The 20,539-nt window shown below is 37.8% G+C and overlaps 1 pseudogene; it reads right to left on the bottom strand.

Annotated features, from left to right (window-relative positions):
* Positions 1-12,922: 12,922 nt before the first annotated feature.
* On the bottom strand, positions 12,923-13,260 carry LOC112425839 (10 kDa heat shock protein, mitochondrial pseudogene; annotated as a pseudogene).
* Between the last annotated feature and the right edge of the window lie 7,279 nt (positions 13,261-20,539).

Raw genomic sequence — 20,539 nt, 5'->3', positions numbered from 1 at the left:
ATGCTTTTGACTTCAAGGTACTTCCGGTTTCTAGGGTAATCTGTGTGATTATGAACAATTTCTGCATCTGGGTTTTAGTTGTCATGGATGCAGGGACCACACACAGATGGAGTTATGTAGCGACATTCTATCAGGCACTGGCCGCTTTAAATAGGGCAGGTTAAGTAAGTGACTGTATGGCAGAAATAAAGATTTCTGAAGACCACTTCACAGGAAAAATTTATTCAATTGAAATTCAGCAAAACTTTAAGGAGTCTTTCCGGAGTGCCAAGCATGTGCAACTCTAACCTTGATATCTAAGATACTGGTTTGGTTCTCAAAGAATCATGATCCCTACACACTAATCAGTGAAAATTTCCAACACTTTTCTATTGTATGCAGGATAGAGTTGAAATAATTTATTTGATTAAAATAGTTCATTTTAATTGCTGATTAAAAATTTTAATTTATTAATTTAATGAGAGCATATTTAATCACTTATTTTATGCCAGCCCTTATGCTAGGCAATGGGAATATAATGGTTGTAATAGCCAGGGTAGTGTAGGTTTTGCTGCTGTAATAAACCAGCCCAAAGTCTCCCAAGCTTAAGCAATAATGGTTTATATCTTGCTCATCAAAATCTGCTATGGATCTAGGTTACTCCTCAGAGTAGCTGTCCTCAGGATTCAGTGTTGTACCACCATATCGAAACCTGCTTTTGTTACAATAGGTAGCTAGCCAGGCATGAGTGGGGCAGGAGAGAGCTCCCCCGACACCCCACCAGGAAAATCAGGAAACCATCATGTGGTGGCCAGGCAGTTATTAACTATCACTCTAAAATAATAATTGGTTACAGCTGGCACGAGGGAATGGCCATCTCCCCATAAATAGGGAACACCTGAAACTGGTAATCAGCAGCTTCCAATAAGATCTCAGGAGTTGGGCAACTGAACTCAAGTATGTGCATTAAGATGCAAAATGGTGGAGTTTAACTGGGATATGACTTTCTGGGGGCATTAAAGGAATGCAAGATGCCAGAAGTAGGCCAGCATGTAAAACTCTAAGTCCAAGGTCAAATGGGGCACTTGACCTCCAAGATGCCCGCTTGGGCCTCTTCCAACTGTACTTCCTTCCTTGCTGCTCTAAAGCTTTTTAATTAACTTCCACTCTTGCTCTGAAACTTGCCTCAGTCTCTTTTTCTGCCTTATGCCTCTCAATTGTATTTTTTCTTCCGAGGCAAGAATTGAGGTTGCTGCAGACCTGTACTGATTCCCCGCCAGTGACTTGGATAGCTTCCACCGCTAACAGTTTCACATCCACTGAGTTAGGGGAAGAGAGAAGTGGAGAATTAAGTATTCAAATCTCCCATCTAAAAGTGACACTTCTGTTCATATTTTATGGGTTAAAGCAAGTCAATGGTCATGCCCAACTTCAGGAAAGCAAGAAAGCATGTTATTTTTGTGTGCTCGGATAGAGACGAGAACTCTATAGCAAGGAACACTGTGATGTGTGCCACAGGGGCTAATTGTCTCTGCACCAGGAAACTTACTTTCTAGTAGTGGGGAGTTAAACATTGAATGAATAATCACAAAGACATATACAATAGCATTATATTAAATGCCACAATAATAATAATGAAAATTTGTTAATTTTTCCAAGCATTTTATGTACAGTCATGTGTTTAAATTTGTACACTCTGACTTTGTGAGATAGATACTGTAGAAGACCAGAATATGCCACTTCAAAATATGTCTTTTTGGTATAAGTATTTGTTTGAGAAACAGCAGCTATAGGAGCAACTCTGAGAATAGAGTGGAATTACCTTTTTGTAGGGTGAATTTAAATCTATAAAGGGAATTTTCATTTGTAAGAATGTCTTCCTCTGAGTACTAGGAAGAAAAGGATGGCACTAAATTACTAGAAACTCTTATTAATGGAGAGGGCACTGACTTAAATCTGCATAACAAACTTTACCTTTGTTTACCATGCTTTACCTGGTCACTTCCTCATAACTGCACCCCTACCCCGATACTCCTCTTTCTTTGTTTCAGCTGAAGATGATATTTAAGTTTGAATTCAAAGCCACCTCTTTGAAAATTACTAATTCCCTATCTCATATATATATATATGAAATATACATGTTAATAAACTTGTGGGATTTTTGTTGTTGTTGTTAATCTGTCTTTTGTTATAGGGGATCCCAGCTTAGAACTCATAAAGGATAGAGAGAAAACTTATCTTTTCTCCCCCCAAATACTATTATTATCCAAATTTTACAAAGTAAGAAACTGAGAAATACTTATACAGAATAAAACTTTGAAGGAAACTAAGGGATGCAATGAGATATAATAGCAGGGGAACTAGTACTCCTCAGTGCGGTCAGGGATGGAATTTGCATGTAACCCATTGACTTACAGCAAAAGTCATTTTTTTCTTAGTAGAATTCTTAGTTCTTTCATAATACTCCACTGGGATAAAGTTTCAGATAAATCTACCTTTTACTGACTTTGACTCTTTTTTGATCATTGATAAATGAATTTTTAGTGTTGTGGACTTTTAATATTTTACCAAAAAAAATTACTCTTGGCTGACTTAGATTTTTACATCCTGAATATATTATACTTTATAATTTTAGATAATATAGAAGTATTATTTCTGGATTCTTGATATCATGAGCTGGTTTCATCTGGTCTCTTGGCTTAAGTGAGAGAATAACTTGGCTGAGAGAGCTGCAGTGGTTAGAGGTTGGGTCCTAATCCCCTCTGTCATCTACTAACTGAGTGATTCTAATTAATTATTTGGCACCTCTATTCCTTTGTTTCTGTATCAGTCTGCTAGGGCTGCCATAACAGAACATCACCAACTAGGTGGCTTAAACAACATAAATGTATTCTTTCCCTTTTATGGAAGTTGGATGTCTAAGGCCAAGGCGATACCAGTGTTCAGGCTCTTGACACCATTGCAAGAAGGAATTCAAGGATGAGTCAGAAAATAGTGACAGTAGGAGATTTATTGCGAAGTGAAAAGCATATACTCGAGAAAGGGGATTGTGGGGGTACTTAAGACAGAGTTGTTCAATGGAGTTTGGAGTTTCTGTCTTTATGGGCTTCTTTAACCAAGGGGTGGAGTATTCATTAAAATTCCTGGAAAAAGTTCGGGATTTCTCAGAACTGTGGTACCACCTATTTTTTACACCAAATATGGGTGTTCTCAGACTGTCCTGGCACTGGTGGGTATGTAATTGCTAATGTTAACAATAATATAATGAGGTCCCAGAGAAATCTAGGTCAAATCCAGTGCCATGTTGGGTCCAGTTGGTCTTAGCCAGCTGGGTCCATACCTCGGGTTTTCAGGGTCTTATCAGTTCCTAGCTTCTGCAGCTATTTCAACAGTTTCCTTTTGCTAGTCAGGCAAAACTGCTGTCTGGAATTTTCTAATCTCCTCCTACCACCCTGTATTATTCCTGTCTCAAAGGTGCTGGCAGTATTGGTTTCTGGTAAGACCTCTCTCCTTGTCTTACAGGTGGCTGTCTTCTCACTATATTCTCATTTGACCTTTTCTCTGTATGTGCACACTCCCGGTATCTCTTCCTCTTCTTATAAGGATACCTGTCCTGTTGGATGAGTCCTGTCTATATAACCTCATTTAACCATTATTACTTACTTAAAGCCCTATCTTCAACTATAGTCTGTTGGGGGTTAGGGCTTCAGCATATAAATTTTGGGGGATACATTCAGTTCATAACATTTCACCCTTTGGCCCCCTCGAAATTCATGTCCTCTCACATGCAAAATACATTCACTCCATCCACCCCAACAGCCCCAAAAGCCTTAACCCATTCCAGCATCTAAAATCCAAAGTCTCACTGAAATACTATACAAGTCAGATATGGGTGAGACTTGAGGTATAATTCATTGTGAGGCAAAATTCCTCTGTAGCTGTGAACCTATGAAATCAGACAAGTTTTGTGCTTCCAAAATATAAGAGTGGTACAAGCATAGGATAGTTTCCTCCTGGCATTATAGGGAAGATTGAAAGGATTATATATGTGAGAGGCTTGGTGTGTTCTAAGTACCAATGAATATCAGCCATTATTAGAGGAGAAACTTTGGAGTATGTTAAAACATTACATGCTCTAAAATACAAGGAGAAAATGGCTGGGCATGGTGCCTTATGCCTGTAATTCCAGCACTTTGGGAGGCTGAGGTGGGCAGATCACCTTAGGTCGGGAGTTCAAGACCAGCCTGGCCAACATGGTGAAACCCCGTGTCTACTAAAAATACAAAAATTAGCTGGGCGTGGTGGCACATGCCTGTAATCTCAGGTACTTGGGAGACTGAGGTGGGAGACTCGCTTGAATCCAGGAGGTAGAGGTTGCAGTGAGCTGAGACCGCGTCTTTGCACTCCAGCCTGGGCAACAAGAGCGAAACTCTGTCTTACAAAAAATAAAAAAAATTTAAAAAAAACAAGAAGAAAACATTAATACCTGCTGTGGCTATTTCTTGACACACAGTACCATGTGTCTTGGGGTCTACCTCTAGTAATCACTCTCCTGCTACAACTGAGCTGCAGTGGAAAGTTCTAAACTATCTCTGTCAGCCCCTTCCCCACCTCACCCTCCTCCCCAAAGGCAAAAATGCAGCAGCCGCAAGACCCTGATATATTTTTTCTTGGCTTTATTTCTCTCTCTCCAAGCTGCATTGCAAAATACTTTCTTTGGGTCTGCCATACTTCTCCCCATTACTTTGTTTTTCTCTTCTTAACTCCAATTTTTAATTTTAATGGCAAAAAAGATTAAAGGAAGAAGTGCAATATGTGCAAAAGGGTAAATTTGGAACTCAATTAAGACATATCTGCTTGAATGGGGCAGTTTTAAAAGAGCATGATGAAACATGATAATGTCCCTGATTTAAATAACATTGTTCATTGTTTGAAGCTGCATGAGGTACTTGAGGACAATAAACCATGTGTCAGTAATTTTTATTTTAACTAAGAATAAAGCCCTCTAAACCAAAAATAAAATTCTAAGTCCCCCAACCAACCCAATGAACCCTTCCTCTTGGCCAAGGGAATTCCACAGTTAACCGGAAAGACTAGTTCAGGCCATGATGGGAAGTGGAGGTCAGACATGCCTCATTAATCCTCCTCCCTTTGGAACTCAGGCATAGATGATCATCATTAACATTAAAATGGAGACCTTAAGACTGACAGAATAGACTCTTTAAGTCTGACAAGAAACATTTATAATCTATTTTCTCTGAAGCCTGCTACACGGAGGCTTCATCTGCATAATAAGAACCTTGGTCTCCACAGTCCCTTATCTTAACCCAGATACTCCCTTCTCTTGATTCCAGGTCTTTGGGTCAATTCTTTCAACCAATTGCCAATTGGAAAATCTTCGAATTCACCTATGACCTGGAAGCTCCTAGTTCAAGTTGTCCTGCTTTTCTGGACCAAACCAATGTACATCTTACAAGTATTGACTGATGTCTTTTGTCTCCCTAAAATGTATAAAACCAAGTCATGGCCTGAACCACTTTGGGCACATGTTCTCAGGATCTCCTGAGGCTGTGTCATGGACATGTCCCTAACCTTGGCAAAATAAACTTCTAAACTGATGAAGACTTCTCTCAAATACTTTTTGGTTTACAGCCCTGACAATATTTCAGGAAGGAAGAAACTCCTTCTTAGATGTGATGCACATAATGAAATCTCTATTTAAACTAGTGTAAAACTTAATTGAGTTGATACAGTACTATCCAATAGAAATAAATTACAAGCCACATAGAAATTTAAACGTTTCTAGTAGACACATTTTTAAAAAGTAAAACTAAGTTATATTAATTTTAACAATATGCTTTAATTCAATATATCTAAAATATTATTTTGACAGGTAATAAATATAAAAAATTGAGATTTTTTCATTTAAAAAATTCAAAATCTTCAAATTCTAGTGTATATTTTATACTTGTAGGAAATTGTAATTCAGACATGAATTCATCTCAATTTCAAGTGTTCAAAAGCCAAACATAGCTAATAGCAATCATAATGGACAGTGCAGTTTTAGAACCTGGACCTAGTCTTTTGCCATGCCTCTGAATATGTTCTATAAAAGTAAGAAACAGTGCTACTGAGGCTTTCCCAGCTGACAGTACTGTATAGTAGTTGAAAGCTTGAAACTTGCTGATTGCATGGCCTGAGGCAATTTACTTAACCCCTGTAACCCCCGGTTTCTCCATTTGTGAAATGGAGATGATATTAATAATCCATTACTTCAAAGCATTGTTTTAAGTATTAAATGCATGGAAGTTATTTGGAGTTGAGCCTAAACAGAGTAGACTCTTAACAAATATTTGCTGTTATTTTTGGTAGAAATGATTATGATGATGTTGAGAAATTATAATTAATAGTAAAATCAGACTGGGTGTGGTGGCTCATGTCTGTAATCCCAGCCCTTTGGGAGGCCAAGGTGGGAGGACCTCTTGAGCCCAGGAGTTCAAGATCAGCCTGGGCAACACAGGGAGACCCTGACTCTACAAAACACAAAAAAATTAGTCAGGTGTGGTGGTATATGCTGTGGTCTTAGTTACTCAGAAGGCTGAGATGAGAGAATCACTTGAGTCCAGGAGGCTGAGGCTGCGGTGACCTGTGATAGTGCTACTGCACTCTAGCCTTGACAACAGAGTGAGTACCTGTCTCAAAACAAATAAATACATTTAGTAAATAAAAAATAAAAATAGTAAAATCATGCCAAATATTTCTGTAATATTTTGAAGAATTAGATTCCTTACTACTCAAAGACACTGACAATATCCCTTATCCTTAGAAATTTACATATGCGTAGTTTGGAGTAGCATTTCTCAACCTTTTTGGTTTTAGGACCAAAAAACCTTTATACCCCTAACACTTATTAAGAACCTGCCCCTGACTCCTGGCCAAACTGTTTATTTAGGTTGAAGGAACATTTTAAGATCCCCTTCAGATAATTGGAATCTGTCCTCTTTTATACTACATGAATACTCAACAAGTAGTAGTTTCTTAAAAGTTTGTTGCAATACAGAATCCAAAAGCATTTCAATGTAATTTTCATATTCTGTCAAATTAAAATCCATTGATCTATCTTATATATTGAATATATCTTTTGTCCATGCATGATTTTATATCATAATGCATTGGTCACATAGAAAATATTGGTTCACTAAGTTCATTCAAATTTTAACATATTTCATTATACAATATCAAAAAGTCACATTTGTTAACATCTTCACCTATATCATCAGAAAAATCTTTAATCATTGGAAACTGTCAAACTAATAGTAAAAAATACAAGTTTCCCAGAATTCTAATATTCCCTTGAAAGCTTGAATCTTATTGGTACCAAACAACATCAATTATATTATTTCCTTCCTTCCTTCCTTCCTTCCTTCCTTCCTTCCTTCCTTCCTTCCTTCCTTCCTTTCTTCCTTCCTTCCTTCCCTTCTTCCTTTCTTTCATTTATTTTTCATTGCTTTCTTTCTTTCTTTTTTTTTTTTTTGAGACAGAGTCTTGCTGTGTCTCCCAGGATCCAGGATGGAGTGCAGTGGCATGATCATGGCTCACTGTAACCTTGAACTTCCTGCTTCAGTCTCCCGAGTAGCTGGAACTACAGGTGTGCATCATCATGCCTAGCTAATTTTTTAAAAATGTTTTGTAGGGATGTGGTCTCTGTGTGCTGCCCAGGCTGGTCTTGAACTCCTGAACTCAAGCAATCCTTCAGACTCAGCCTCCCAAAGTGCTGAGATTACACGTGTGAGTCACTACACCTGGTCACACTTGTTTTGTTTGACACAACATGCTAACTTCATAGAGAAAACGTGTCAAAAATACTGAAGCCTAAATAATCATAGTTTGTCTGTTAGTAATGTTTTCAAGTGAGAATAGTGTTTCATAAAAAAGTGGCTAGTTTAGCTTTCAATTCAAGTGATCATGCACATACATTTCCTTGGAACAACCACTTACGTTGGTATTCAGCAAAAATACTTTATGCATACTTTTCATTCATTTATATGAAAATGATGTGTGTTCAAGATCAAGATTTTATAAAAATTAAGATTTTTTGCTGCTTCATCAAGGACATTCATAAAGACCTGAATGGTGGTGAGTAATGCAATTACTACTAGTATAGTTTGGTGTCACTGCCTACATTTGTGTTAAAGCACCAGAAGTTTCATCCAGAATTGCTTTTGTGGTATCAATGGGAAAATCAAAATGCAGAAATAAAGATAAATAACGTCTTAGTAATATTATGAAAATAGCTTGGACTTTGCAGATCTAAAGGATCAGACTCCTAGGAGTTTGTGAACCGCACTTTGAGAACTGCTGGCTTAGAGAAATATGTTAGAAAATTATGAAAGACATTAACTGTTTTATCTGCCTAGAGTATCCCTTTCTTCAGGTAAGTGTTCTTTCCTCTGCTTTAAGCAACTAGTTTAAATGGTGGTGGCTTTTTTCCTGTGGAGGTTGCCTCCTACCGTGTGGGTAACTGTTATAGGGTAGACACCAGACTCTGTATATTCAGTATACTTTCTCAGAATTCTTAAACTTGGAACCAGAAAATGCCACTAATAGTTGCTTTCTGAGAACAAAGTTATGAAGTTCTGGCATTTTGGTGAATTACCCAAGCATGTAGAAAAAGCTAGTCTAAAATAAGATAAAGAAACCCAACTCTCAGAGAGAATCAGAAATGGCAGAAGGCTTGGTACCATTCCAATTCCTGGTTCCACTTGTCCCTGAGGCCCGACCACACTCTTGCCCTTCCTGCTACTCTGTGAGCATTTTGATAAATTTCCCTTGCCTCTAAACACTTTATATTTTCACAAACTTTATGAATTTGTCCAACTGTCTTTTTTTCTGAACATTTTTACTAGCATCAGTTGTTACACATTTTAGTAGATTCCACCTCAGATTACACTGAATTTGAGTTTTCTCAACTTTGAAAATATTCCTGACTGCAGTTTTACTCAGACCATTCATAGAGGCTATGAATTCATGTTATTCACTTCAAAGTCAGTATTAAATTAGCAAATAAGCATCAGCAACTGAATAGTATTTGATAACAACTGTCAACTCATCAAGAGTCAAAGAAAAACATTCAAAATTATTTTCCTTGTTTCTTAATTTATCCAAAATTGACTCCCAACATCCTCAACTTATTAAGCAACTGTTCTCACAGAAAGATTAATAATCTAAACAAGTTTATTTTCTTTGGACATCTTATTTTTGTTGTTGTTGCTGCAATTGAATAAAATTTAATTAACTTACATCTGGTAAATGGCTGTTCTTGCTTGACTAAAAACTAAACTACTTGGAAAATTACTTTGGTTGAAGATTCATTTCAGACTTTTGTGGGAAAAATCTACTGAGATATTTTGTTTTAAAGTTTCAAATTTTTCTGACTCAGGGAGTATGTACATCAAAGATAGTGTGGCAATTATTTGGTCTTGTACTGTAGACCTGTGTTGTATTCCTTTAATGTAGTAATGATGTAATAACATGTATAAAACACAATGCTTACCATTGATTTAGATAACAAAATAATCTACTTTCCATTCTATTTTTAAAATGTGATATTCAAAATCTGTTTTTCTCTTCATTTTCTTGTTTGTTTTATTTTGGCAGGATGGGTATGCAATAACAATAAAAAAAATAAGATAAAATGCAGTGGTATGTGCTGAATGTGTCCTCCAAAGAGCATGTATTGAAATTTCAATTCCTAGTACATTGTGTTGGGAGATGGGGCCTAATGAGAGATGATTAGACCATGGGGGTAAAGTGAATGAATTAATGTTATTATCATGAGAGTGGGTTTGATATAAAAGATCAACCCCTTTCTCTCTGTCATGCCCTCCTTTGCCCTTAGCCATGAGATGACACAACAAGAAGGCCTTCACACAATGCCAGCCCCTTGATCTTGGCCGAAGTCTCCAGAAACATGTGCCAATAAATTCATGCTCATTATAATTTATGCAGTGTCTGGTATTTTGTTGTAGCAGCACAAAACAAAGACAGGCAATACGTGTGACACTCAAAATGCTTCCAACCTGTGCGTTTTTCACTGTAATTTGTAGTGTACCAAAAAGCAGTGCAAAGCCCTGAAAGTGCCACAGTCTCTGTCAAAACTACTCAGCACTAACGCTGCTGTTGTGGTATGAAATTTGCCACAAGCAGTAAAGACATGACTGTAGCTCTGTTTCAATATAATTTTTGTTATAGAATCTGAAATTTGAATTTCAAATCATTTTCAGGTGTCATTAAATATTCTTTGGCATTTTTCCAACCATTCCGAGGTCACGGGTTGTACAAAAAGAGATTTGGCCTGCTGGCCATAGTTTATCAACCCATGCTCTAGAGATTTCCATTTGATTTTGCTACATATTCTGGATTAGTTCAATCCTATAACAACTTCAAATTATTAGCTTGGGGTTTCTTGAGCTAGTTAGTGTATATTCAAACTCCAAATCCATGTGAGATTAGGGCTATAATTCTGATTTATGAGATAGACTATTTTCCTTATTTGTTTTGTTTCCTTTTTCACTATGGAGCTTAGTTGAGATTTTTACAAATTATCTTCTATGTCTCCTTTTACCATGAGGCATATTTTTTTCCTAACATAGCTTTTCATTTAAACTCTAGCTACTTTTCAAAGGCCCTGACTTTATGCAAGTTCAGTTCCGTTTTTCCAGCTTATTGAAGCCAAGTAAGTGCTTATCTTTTGTATCTCATATGGCCATTAAACCTAGGGCATCTACTGCTTCAACTACTGCTGGGCACTGTAATTACAGCTCCATTCCACATCTTTTTGATAGCCCTAAAAATTTCCCTTGATTGTTTTCAAGTGTTTCTGTATGTTTATAAAAACTGATAGTTTATCCAGCACTTTAAAGATCTTTTATAGCAGTAGATATGGTTTTTCAGAATAGCCACGCCTCTATATTTACAGAAGCGAAAGTCCCTTGTGTTTTCTTAGCCCTGTTTTTTCTTTCTCTTTTTTTATTTTTTGTTTACTTTCTCTAACACAGTTTCCAATTTAAGCTTCCCATATCATTACACAGGTTGAAAAGTTTAACCTTAGTTATTATAAGTCACTCCTATCTTTCTGGATTTTTTATTAACCGTAGCTGCAGAATCTTATGCAATGCTAAAATTTGGAGTTTAAGTGAGAGCATTTGGTTATCGAGTTGTCTGTTCATTCTGAAACCCCATGTACTTCTAAGAATTAGTTATTCTCTGTAATATGGCTCTTCAAATCCAAGGGCTCTCTGCTAGGGTTCAAGTATAGAATTCTTTGCAAAGTTGCCTAGATTCCCACCAAACAGTCATTTTATTACTGAAGTATTCCAGCTGCTATAGGGGTTATGCTTACAAAGTAGATCACGGGTCTCCTCTGCATTTACACACTCAGAACTCTCTGTTCTCACTATTCAACCTATCCTTCTAACATCAGGGATTTCTTGTTTTGGGGAAATCATATTCCTATCATGATTCTTGCTTAAATATGCCGTCTATACCCTAATCTTCTCCCACCTTTAAGAATTAGCTGTTTAGAAACAAAGGCCTGAAAGATTTCCAAGCAATTTCTGATATTTTGCTCTTCCACAACTCTTTCCTCCACACCCCTCTCCTCCAGGATGGCAGTGAGAACTGAATCAATTTATTTGAATGAAGACAGGATAAGAAAAAAGTACAGCAATATTTAAAAAGGTATTTTAGCTTAAAATATTTTTCTGCCACACATTTGAAAGGTAATGATAATCATTCTGACAAAAGTTGAGGGTGGTTGAAATAGGTCAGTGGCAGTCAAGATAGAAAGAAAAAAACAGATTTGAGATACATTTTAAGGATAAAAACAACAGGACTACTAACTAATGGCACGATGTGCAGTTGAGGGAGAGGCAAGAATCAAGTATGACTTCCAGATCATGCTGGACCAATTCTGGAGCCTTATTTATTGAGCTGTGGAATTCTGTAGAAATAAAGTATTTTGAGAACCCTTTTATATCCATTTTCCTACTTAAATTAGGGTCATATTCTAAATGATTCAATAAATAGAGCGAATAACAGTTAAAGATGTAAATAACTAACCCTTATTCCTACCTTATGCCATTGTTGATCCTCTACAAAATTCCATTGAGCACTCAGTTTGTATTTCAACTCTCGAAGATTTTGAAATGGATGAAAGAAATTGTTAAATATCCTTCAACTGAAGACATGCCAGTATGCACTTTTGCTTTTGACTGAACTATTTAAACTATTTTACAACTTTGTAGAGTTGTAAACCTGTACAAGATTCATAGTAATAAAAATTGTCTTAGTCTACAGATATGCAAATTTTGTGCAGTGGAGTAAAATTAATTATCACCCTGTGGATACTGACTAGTTTTTGCCAATTTTGCATCCATTTGTAAGTTTATTTCAGCATTTCTTCTCTGCCTATAAATGTATGATATTACGTGTTCTTTGAAGCACTTGTAATATCTCACTGGTTGCCTCGTTTAACCAAGGAGTTAAATAAAACCCTTGACATGTACTATTATTGTTTTTCTGAGACAGCGTCTCACTCTGTTGCTCAGACTGGAGTGTGGTGGTGCGATTATGGCTCACTGCAGCTGTGACCTTCCAGGCTCAAGAGATTCTCCTTTCTCAGCCTCTCAAGTAGCAGGGACCACAGATGTGGGCCACCACACTGGTTAATTTTTAAAAACACTTTTGTAAAGATGAGGCCTCACCATGTTGCTCAGGCTGGGTTTGAACTCCAACTCAAGTGATCTTCCTGGACTGTATTCATTTTCCTTTTAGTTTAGCTATTATTAGTTTATTACAAAAGAGAGACATAATGAAAGATTTCAGAACTTTCAGATTCAGAATGGGCAGCTTCACGATTATGCCATTTCAAGAGTGATTTATTTCAGTCTGCATACTTTCCAAGAATGTCACCATCTCTAAACTATCTCTAAATGAGAAATAATCCTTGTCTAAAGCACTTTGATGCTTCCATATTCTGGGAAAATAACTTTATCTCCAAGTTGGATGCTAACTGGTTGAATCTCTCCACCCTTTCTTTTAGAGACCAATCTAACAGCTACTACTGCTGGAGGTAATACTTTTCTTTGAGATTTGTTCTGGAAGCATCATGCCTCTTTTGGCTAGAGTTTCAGCTACAGTTCTTTCAACCAATACTCGGTCAGACAGAGAAATCAACTTTCTAAATATTTGTTCTGCCAAGACTCCTGCACCAAAGCTCATACTCTACATTCCTACTGCAGCTGCAAGAAAAGATCTGAAATCAGGTCCTTGGGACAGGTAAAAAGGCCAGCCAGCCCTGCCCTCTGAAATGAATTCAATTTTTGGATCATGATTTTTTTCTTTAAAAAGTGTTTTTTGACAGATCAATCATAGTTTAAGATATTAATATCTTCAGTCTAAATTCCATTTAGAACAATAGAATTTTATATTAGGGTGGGCAAAAATTGTAAAGAATTTTATTGTTTAACTTCTCATTTCACAGAGTGGTTAAGTGATATATCCAAAATTGTAGTTAACCATGTTCAGATTAAAATTCATAGTTAACTCAAACAATGACTAGTTCAGTACTGTTTTCATGACACTCTTTAATTTAAAGTAATTTCTTCTCCTTGCCTTTGTGAGTTTAGGTAATACAGAAAGAAGTAGTAAACCAGGCGTGGTGGCTCACCCCTGTAATCCCAGAACGCTGGGAGGCCGAGGCGGGTGGATCACCTGAGGTCAGGAGTTTGAGACTAGCATGGCCAATATGATGAAACCCTGTCTCTACTAAAAATACAAAAATTAGCCAGGCATGGTGGCACACACCTGTAGTCCCAGCTACTTGGGAGGCTGAGGCAAGGGAGTCGCTTGAACCTGGGAGATGGAGGTAGCAGTGAGCCGAGACTCTGCCACTGCACTCCAGCCTGGGTGACAGACTGAGACCCCGTGTCAAAAAAAAAAAAAAAATATATATATATATATATATATATAGTAGACCAGTTCCTTCAGAAAAATAAATTTAAGCTCTAATAACTTTATGTATGTGTCTTCAGGATAAATTATGTATTTGAAAAGCACAGGAAAAGTTTCACTTTGAGGCTGAGAAAAACAAAACCAAACCAGCAGATCAAATAATATATTTTCATTGTAGGAAAACACTTACTGTTAACATGGCTAACACAACAGGTTTAGAGACTCTGAATTCTGCCAATGTGACCTTTTTGTTGGTTGTTTTTGAGCAAAAAAAAAATCGAATAGAGTTATAAATGCTGACATTTTTATAGTTGATTTACAAATTTTATTCTATTTGTTAGTCAAATTTCATTAATTTTTAAAGTTTTTGGATAATATTTAGACCCATATACAGAGCAAGTCAAACATATTAGGACATTTAAAACTGTAATATTGGAAAAGAGAAGATGGCTGAATAGGAACAGCTCCAGTCTGCAGCTCCCAGTGAGATCAATGCAGAAGGTGGGTATTTTCTGCTTTTCCAACTGAGGTACCTGGCTCATCTCATTGGGACTGGTTAGACAGTGGGTGCAACCCACAGAGGGGGAGCTGAAACAGGGTATGGTGTCACCTCACCCGGGAATCACAAGGGGTTAGGGAACTCCCTCCCCTAGCCAAGGGAAGCCATGAGGGACTATGCCATGAGGAACAGTGCATTCTGGCCCAGATACTATACTTTTCCCACTGCCTTTGCAACCTGCAGACCAGGAGATTCCCATGGGTGCCTACATGACCAGGATTTCAAGCACAAAACTGGGTGACTGGGCAGACACTGAGCTAGCTGCAGGAATTTTTTTTTTTTCATACCCCAGTGGCGCTTGGGACACCAGCGAGACAGAACCATTCACGCCACTGGAAAGGGGGCTGAAGCCAGGGAGCCAAGTGGTCTAGTTCAGCGGATCCCATCCCCATGGAGCCCAGCAAGCTAAAATCCACTGGCTTGAAATTCTCACCGCCAGCACAGTATTCTGAAGTTGACCTGTGATGCTCAAGCTTGGTGGGGGCAGAAGGGTCCACCATTACTGAGGCTTGAGTAGGCAGTTTTCCCCTCATGATGTAAACAAAGCTGCTAGAAAGTTCAATCTTGGTGGAGCCCACTGCAGCTAGGCAAAGCTGGAGTAGCCAGACTGCCTCTCTAGATTCCTCCTCTCTGGACAAGGCATCTCTGAAAGAAAGGCAGCAGCCCCAGTCAGGGGCTTATAGATAAAACTCCCATCTCCCTGGGACAGAGCACATGAGGGAGGGAGTGGCTATGGGCACAGTTTCAGCAGACTTAAACTATTCCTGTCTGCCAGCTCTGAAGAGAGCAGCGGATCTCCCTAGGACAGTGCTTGAGTTCTGCTGAGAGACAGTCTGCCTCCTCAAGTGGGTCCCTGATCCCCATGTCTTCTGACTGGGAGACACCTCCCAGCAGGTGTCAACAGACACCTCACACAGGAGCCTGGAACGCCAGTGAGACAGAACTGTGGCTGGCATCTGGCAGGTGCCTATCTGGGAAGATGCTTCCAGAGGAAGGAACAGACAGCAATCATTGCTGTTCTGCAGCCTCGGCTGGTGATACCCAGGCAAATAGGGTCTGGAGTGGACATCCAGCAAACTCCAGCAGACCTGCAGCAGAGAGGCCTGACTGTTAGAAGGAAAACAAACAGAAAGGAATAGCATCAACATCAACAAAAAGGATGTCCACACAAAGACCACATGCGAAGGTCACCAACATCAAAGACCAAAGGTAGATAAACCCACAAAGATGAGGAAAAACAAGAGCAAAAAAGCTCCAAAGGATTACAACTCCTTACCAGCAAAGGAACTGGATGGAGAACAAATTTGACAAATTGACAGAAGTAGGCTTCAGAGGGTGAGTAATAACAAACTCCTCCGAACTAAAGGAGCATGTTCTAACCCAATGCAAGAAAGTTAAGAACCTTGAAAAAAAGTTAGAGGAATTGCTAACTAAAGTAACCAGTTTAGAAAAGAAAATAAATGACCTGATGGAGCTGAAAAACACAGCACGAGAACTTCATGAAGCATACACAAGAATCAATAGCTGAATCGATCAAGCTGAATAAAGGATATCAGAGATTGAAGATCAACTTAAAGAAATAAAGCATGAAGACAAGATTAGAGAAAAAAGACTGAAAAGGGACAAACAAAGCCTCCAAGAAACATGGGACTATGTGAAAAGACCAAACCTACGTTTGATCTGTGTACTTGAGAGTGACAGGGAAAATGGAACCAAGTTGCAAAACACTCTTCAGGGTATTATCCAGGAGAACTTCCCCAACCTAGCAAGACAGGCCAACATTCAAATTCAGGAAATACAGAGAACAACACAAAGATACTCCCCAAGAAGAGCAACCCCGAGACACATAATCATCAATTTCATCAAGGTTGAAACGAGGGAAAAATATTTAAATCAGCCAGAGAGAAAGGTTGAGTTACCCACAAAGGGAAGCCCATCAGACTAACAGCAGATCTCTCTGCAGAAACCCTACAAGCCAGAAGAGTGAGGGCCAATATTCAACATTCTTAAAAAAAAAGAATATTCAACCAGTAATTTCATATCCAGCCAAACTAAGCTTCATAAGCGAAGGGGAAATTAAATCCTTTTCAGACAAGCAAATGCTGAGGGATTTTGTTACCACCGGCCTGCCTTACAAGAAGTCCTGAAGGAAACACTAAATATGAAAAGGCAAAACCGGTACCAGCCACTACAAAAACATACCAAATTGTAAAGACCATAGGCACTATGAAGAAACTGCATCAACTAATGAGCAAAATAACCAGCTAGCATCATAATGACAGGATCAAATTCACACATAACAATATTAACCTCATATATAAATGGGCTAGATGCTCCAACTAAAAGACACAGACTGGCAAATTGGATAAAGAGTCAAGACCCATCAGCGTGCTGTATTCAGGAGACCCATCTCACATGCAAAGACACACATAAGCTCAAAATAAAGGGATGGGGGAGTATTTAACAAGCAAATGGAAAGGAATAAAAAGCAGAGGTTGCAATCCTAGCCTCTCATAAAACTGACTTTAAACTTAACCAAGATCAAAAGAGACAAAGAAGGCCATTACATAATGGTAAAAGGATCAATGGAACAAGAAGAGCTCACTATCCTAAATATGTATGCATCTAATACAGGAGCGCTCAGATTTACAAAGCAAGTTCTTAGAGACCTACAAAGAGACTTAGACTCCCACACAATAATAGTGGGAGACGTTAACATTCCACTGTCAATATTAGACAGATCAATGAGACAGAAAATTAACAAGGATATTCAGGACTTGAATTCAGTTCTGGACCAAGTGGACCTAATAGACATCTACAGAACTCTCCATCCCGAATCAACAGAATATATACTCTTATCAGCAACACGTAACACTTATTCTACAATTGCCAGCATAATTGGAAGTAAAATACTTCTCAGAAAATGTGAAAGAACAGAAATCATAACAAAAACTGTCTCTCAGACCACAGTACAATCAAATTAGAACTCAGGATCAAGAAACTCACTCAAAATCACACAACTACATGGCAACTGAACAACCTGCTCCTGAAAGATGACTACTGGGTAAGTAATGAAATGAAGGCAGAAATAAATAAGTTATTTGAAACCACTGAGAACAAAGATACAATGTATTAGAATCTCTGGGACACAGCTAAAGCAGTGTTTAGAGGTAAATTTATAGCACTAAATATCCACAGGAGAAAGTGGGAAAGTTCTAAAATCGACACCCAAGCATCCCAATTAAAAGAATTAGAGAAGAAAGAGCAAACAAATTCAAAAGCTGGAAGACAAGATAACTAAGATCAGAGCAGAATTGAAGGAGGTAGTGACACAGAAAACCCTTCAAAAAATCATTGAATCCAGGAGCTGTTTTTTATAAAGATTATCAAAATAGATAGACCTCCAGCCAGACTAATAAAGAAGAAAAGATAGAAGAATCAAATAGATACAATAAAAAATGATAAAGGGGATATCACCAACAATCCCCACAGAAATACAAACTACCATCAGAGAGTACTATAAACAGCTCTATGCAAATAAACTGGAAAATCTAGAAGAAATGGATAAATTCCTCGGCACATAAACCTTCCCAAGACTAAATCAGGGAAGAAGTCGAATCCCTGAAGAGACCAATAACAAGTTCTGGAATTGAGCCAGTAATTAATAGCCTAACAACCAAAAAAAGTCCATGACCAGATGGATTCACAGCCAAATTCTACCAGATATACAAAGAGGAGCTGGTACCATTCCTTCTGAAATTATTCCAAACAATAGAAAAAGAGGGACTCCTCTCTAACTCATTTTATGAGGTCAGCATCATCCTGATACCAAAACCTGGCAGAGTCACAATGAAAAAAGACAATTTCAGGCCAATATCCCTGATGAACTTTGATGCAAAAATTCTCAATGAAATACTGGCAAACCAAATCCAGCAGCACATCAAAAAGCTTATCCACCATGACCAAGTTGGCTGCATCCCTGGGATGCAAATCTCATTCTACATATGCAAATCAATAAATGTAATCCATCACATAAACAAAACCAATGACAAAAACCACATGATTCTCTCAATAGATGCATAAAAGGCCATTGACAAAATTCAACATTCCTTCATGCTAAAAACTCTCAATAAACTAGGTATTGATGGAACATATCTCAAAATAGTAAGAGATATTTATGACAAACCCACAGCCAATATCATACTGAATGGGCAAAAACTGGAAGCATTCCGTTTCAAAACTGGCACAAGACAAGGATGCCCTCTCTCACCACTCCTATTCAACATAGTATTGGAATTTCTGGCCAGGGCAAGCAGGCAAGAATAACAAATAAACTGTACTCAAATAGGAAGAGAGGAAGTCAAATTGTCTCTGTTTGCAGATGGCATGATTGTACTTTTAGAAAACTCCATCATCTCAGCCCAAAATATCCTTAAGCTGATAAGCATCTTCAGCAAAGTCTCAGGATACAAAATCAATGTGCAAAACTCACAAGCATTCCTATACACCAATGATAGACAGACAGCCAACTCATGAGTCAACTCCCATTCACAATTGCTACAAAGAGAATAAAATACCTAGGAATACAACTTAGAAGGGATGTGAAGGACCTCTTCAAGGATAACTACAAGCCATTGCTCAACAAAATAAGAGAGGACACAAAAAATGAAAAAACTTCCATGCTCATGGATAGGAAGAATCAATATTGTGAACATGGCCATGGTGCCCAAAGTAATTTATATATTAATGCTATCCCCATCAATTTACCATTGACTTTCTTCAAAGAATTAGAAAAAACTACTTTAAATTTCATATGGAACAAAAAGCCCATATAACCAAGACAATCCTAAGCAAAAAGAACAAAGCTGGAGACATCAAGCTACCTCACTTCAAACTACAAGGCTATAGTAACCAAAACAGTATGGTACTGGTACCAAAACAGATATACAGACCAATGGAACAGAACAGAGGCCTCAGAAATAATACCACATATCTACAGCCATCTGATCTTTGACAAACTTGACAAAAAAAAAAAAAAAAAAAAAAGCAATGGGGAAAGGATTCCCTAGCTAATAAATGTTATGAAAACTGGCTAGTCACATGCAGAAAACTGAAACTGGATCCCTTCCTTACACCTTATACAAAAATTAACTCAAGATGGATTAAAGACTTAAACATAAGACCTAAAACCATAAAAACCCTAGAAGAATACCTAGGCAATACCATTCAGGACATAGGCATGGGCAAAGACTTCATGACTAAAACACCAAAAGTAATGGCAACAAAAGCCAAAACTGACAAATGGGATCTAATTAAACTAAAGAACTTCTCCACAGCAAAAGAAACTATCATCAGAGTGAACAGGCAACTTACAGAATGGGAGAACATTTTTGCAGTATATTCATCTGACAAAGGGCTAATATCCAGAATCTACAAAGAACTTAAACAAATTTACAAGAAAATACAAACAACCCAATCAAAGAGTGGGTGAAGGATATGAACAGACATTTCTCAAAAGAAGACATTTATGTTACCAAAAAACATATAAAAAAAAAAAAGCTCCTCATCACTGATCATTAGAGAAATGGAAATCAAAACCACAATGTGATACCATCTCACACCAGTTAAAATGGCAATCATTAAAAAGTCAGTAAACAACAGATCTGGAGAGGATGTGGAGAAATAAGAATGCTTTTACACTGTTTGTGGGAGTGTAAATTAGTTCAACCATTGTAGAAAATAGTGTGGCGATTCCTCAAGGATCTAGAACCAGAAATACCATTTGACCCAGAAATCCCATTACTGGGTATGTACCCAATGGATTATGAATCATTCTACTCTAAAGACACATGCACATGTATGTTTATTGCAGCACTGTTCACAATAGCAAAAATTTAGAATCAACCCAAATGCCCATCAATGATAGACTGGATAAAGGAAATGTGGTACATATACACCATGGAATATTATGCAGCCATAAAAAAGGAT

This window comes from Macaca nemestrina, chromosome 3 (genome assembly GCF_043159975.1).
Source record: "Macaca nemestrina isolate mMacNem1 chromosome 3, mMacNem.hap1, whole genome shotgun sequence".
In the NCBI taxonomy this organism is placed as follows: domain Eukaryota; kingdom Metazoa; phylum Chordata; class Mammalia; order Primates; family Cercopithecidae; genus Macaca; species Macaca nemestrina.
The sequence above is the reverse complement of the archived record's forward strand: the minus strand, read 5'-3'. Positions and strand labels throughout refer to the sequence as shown.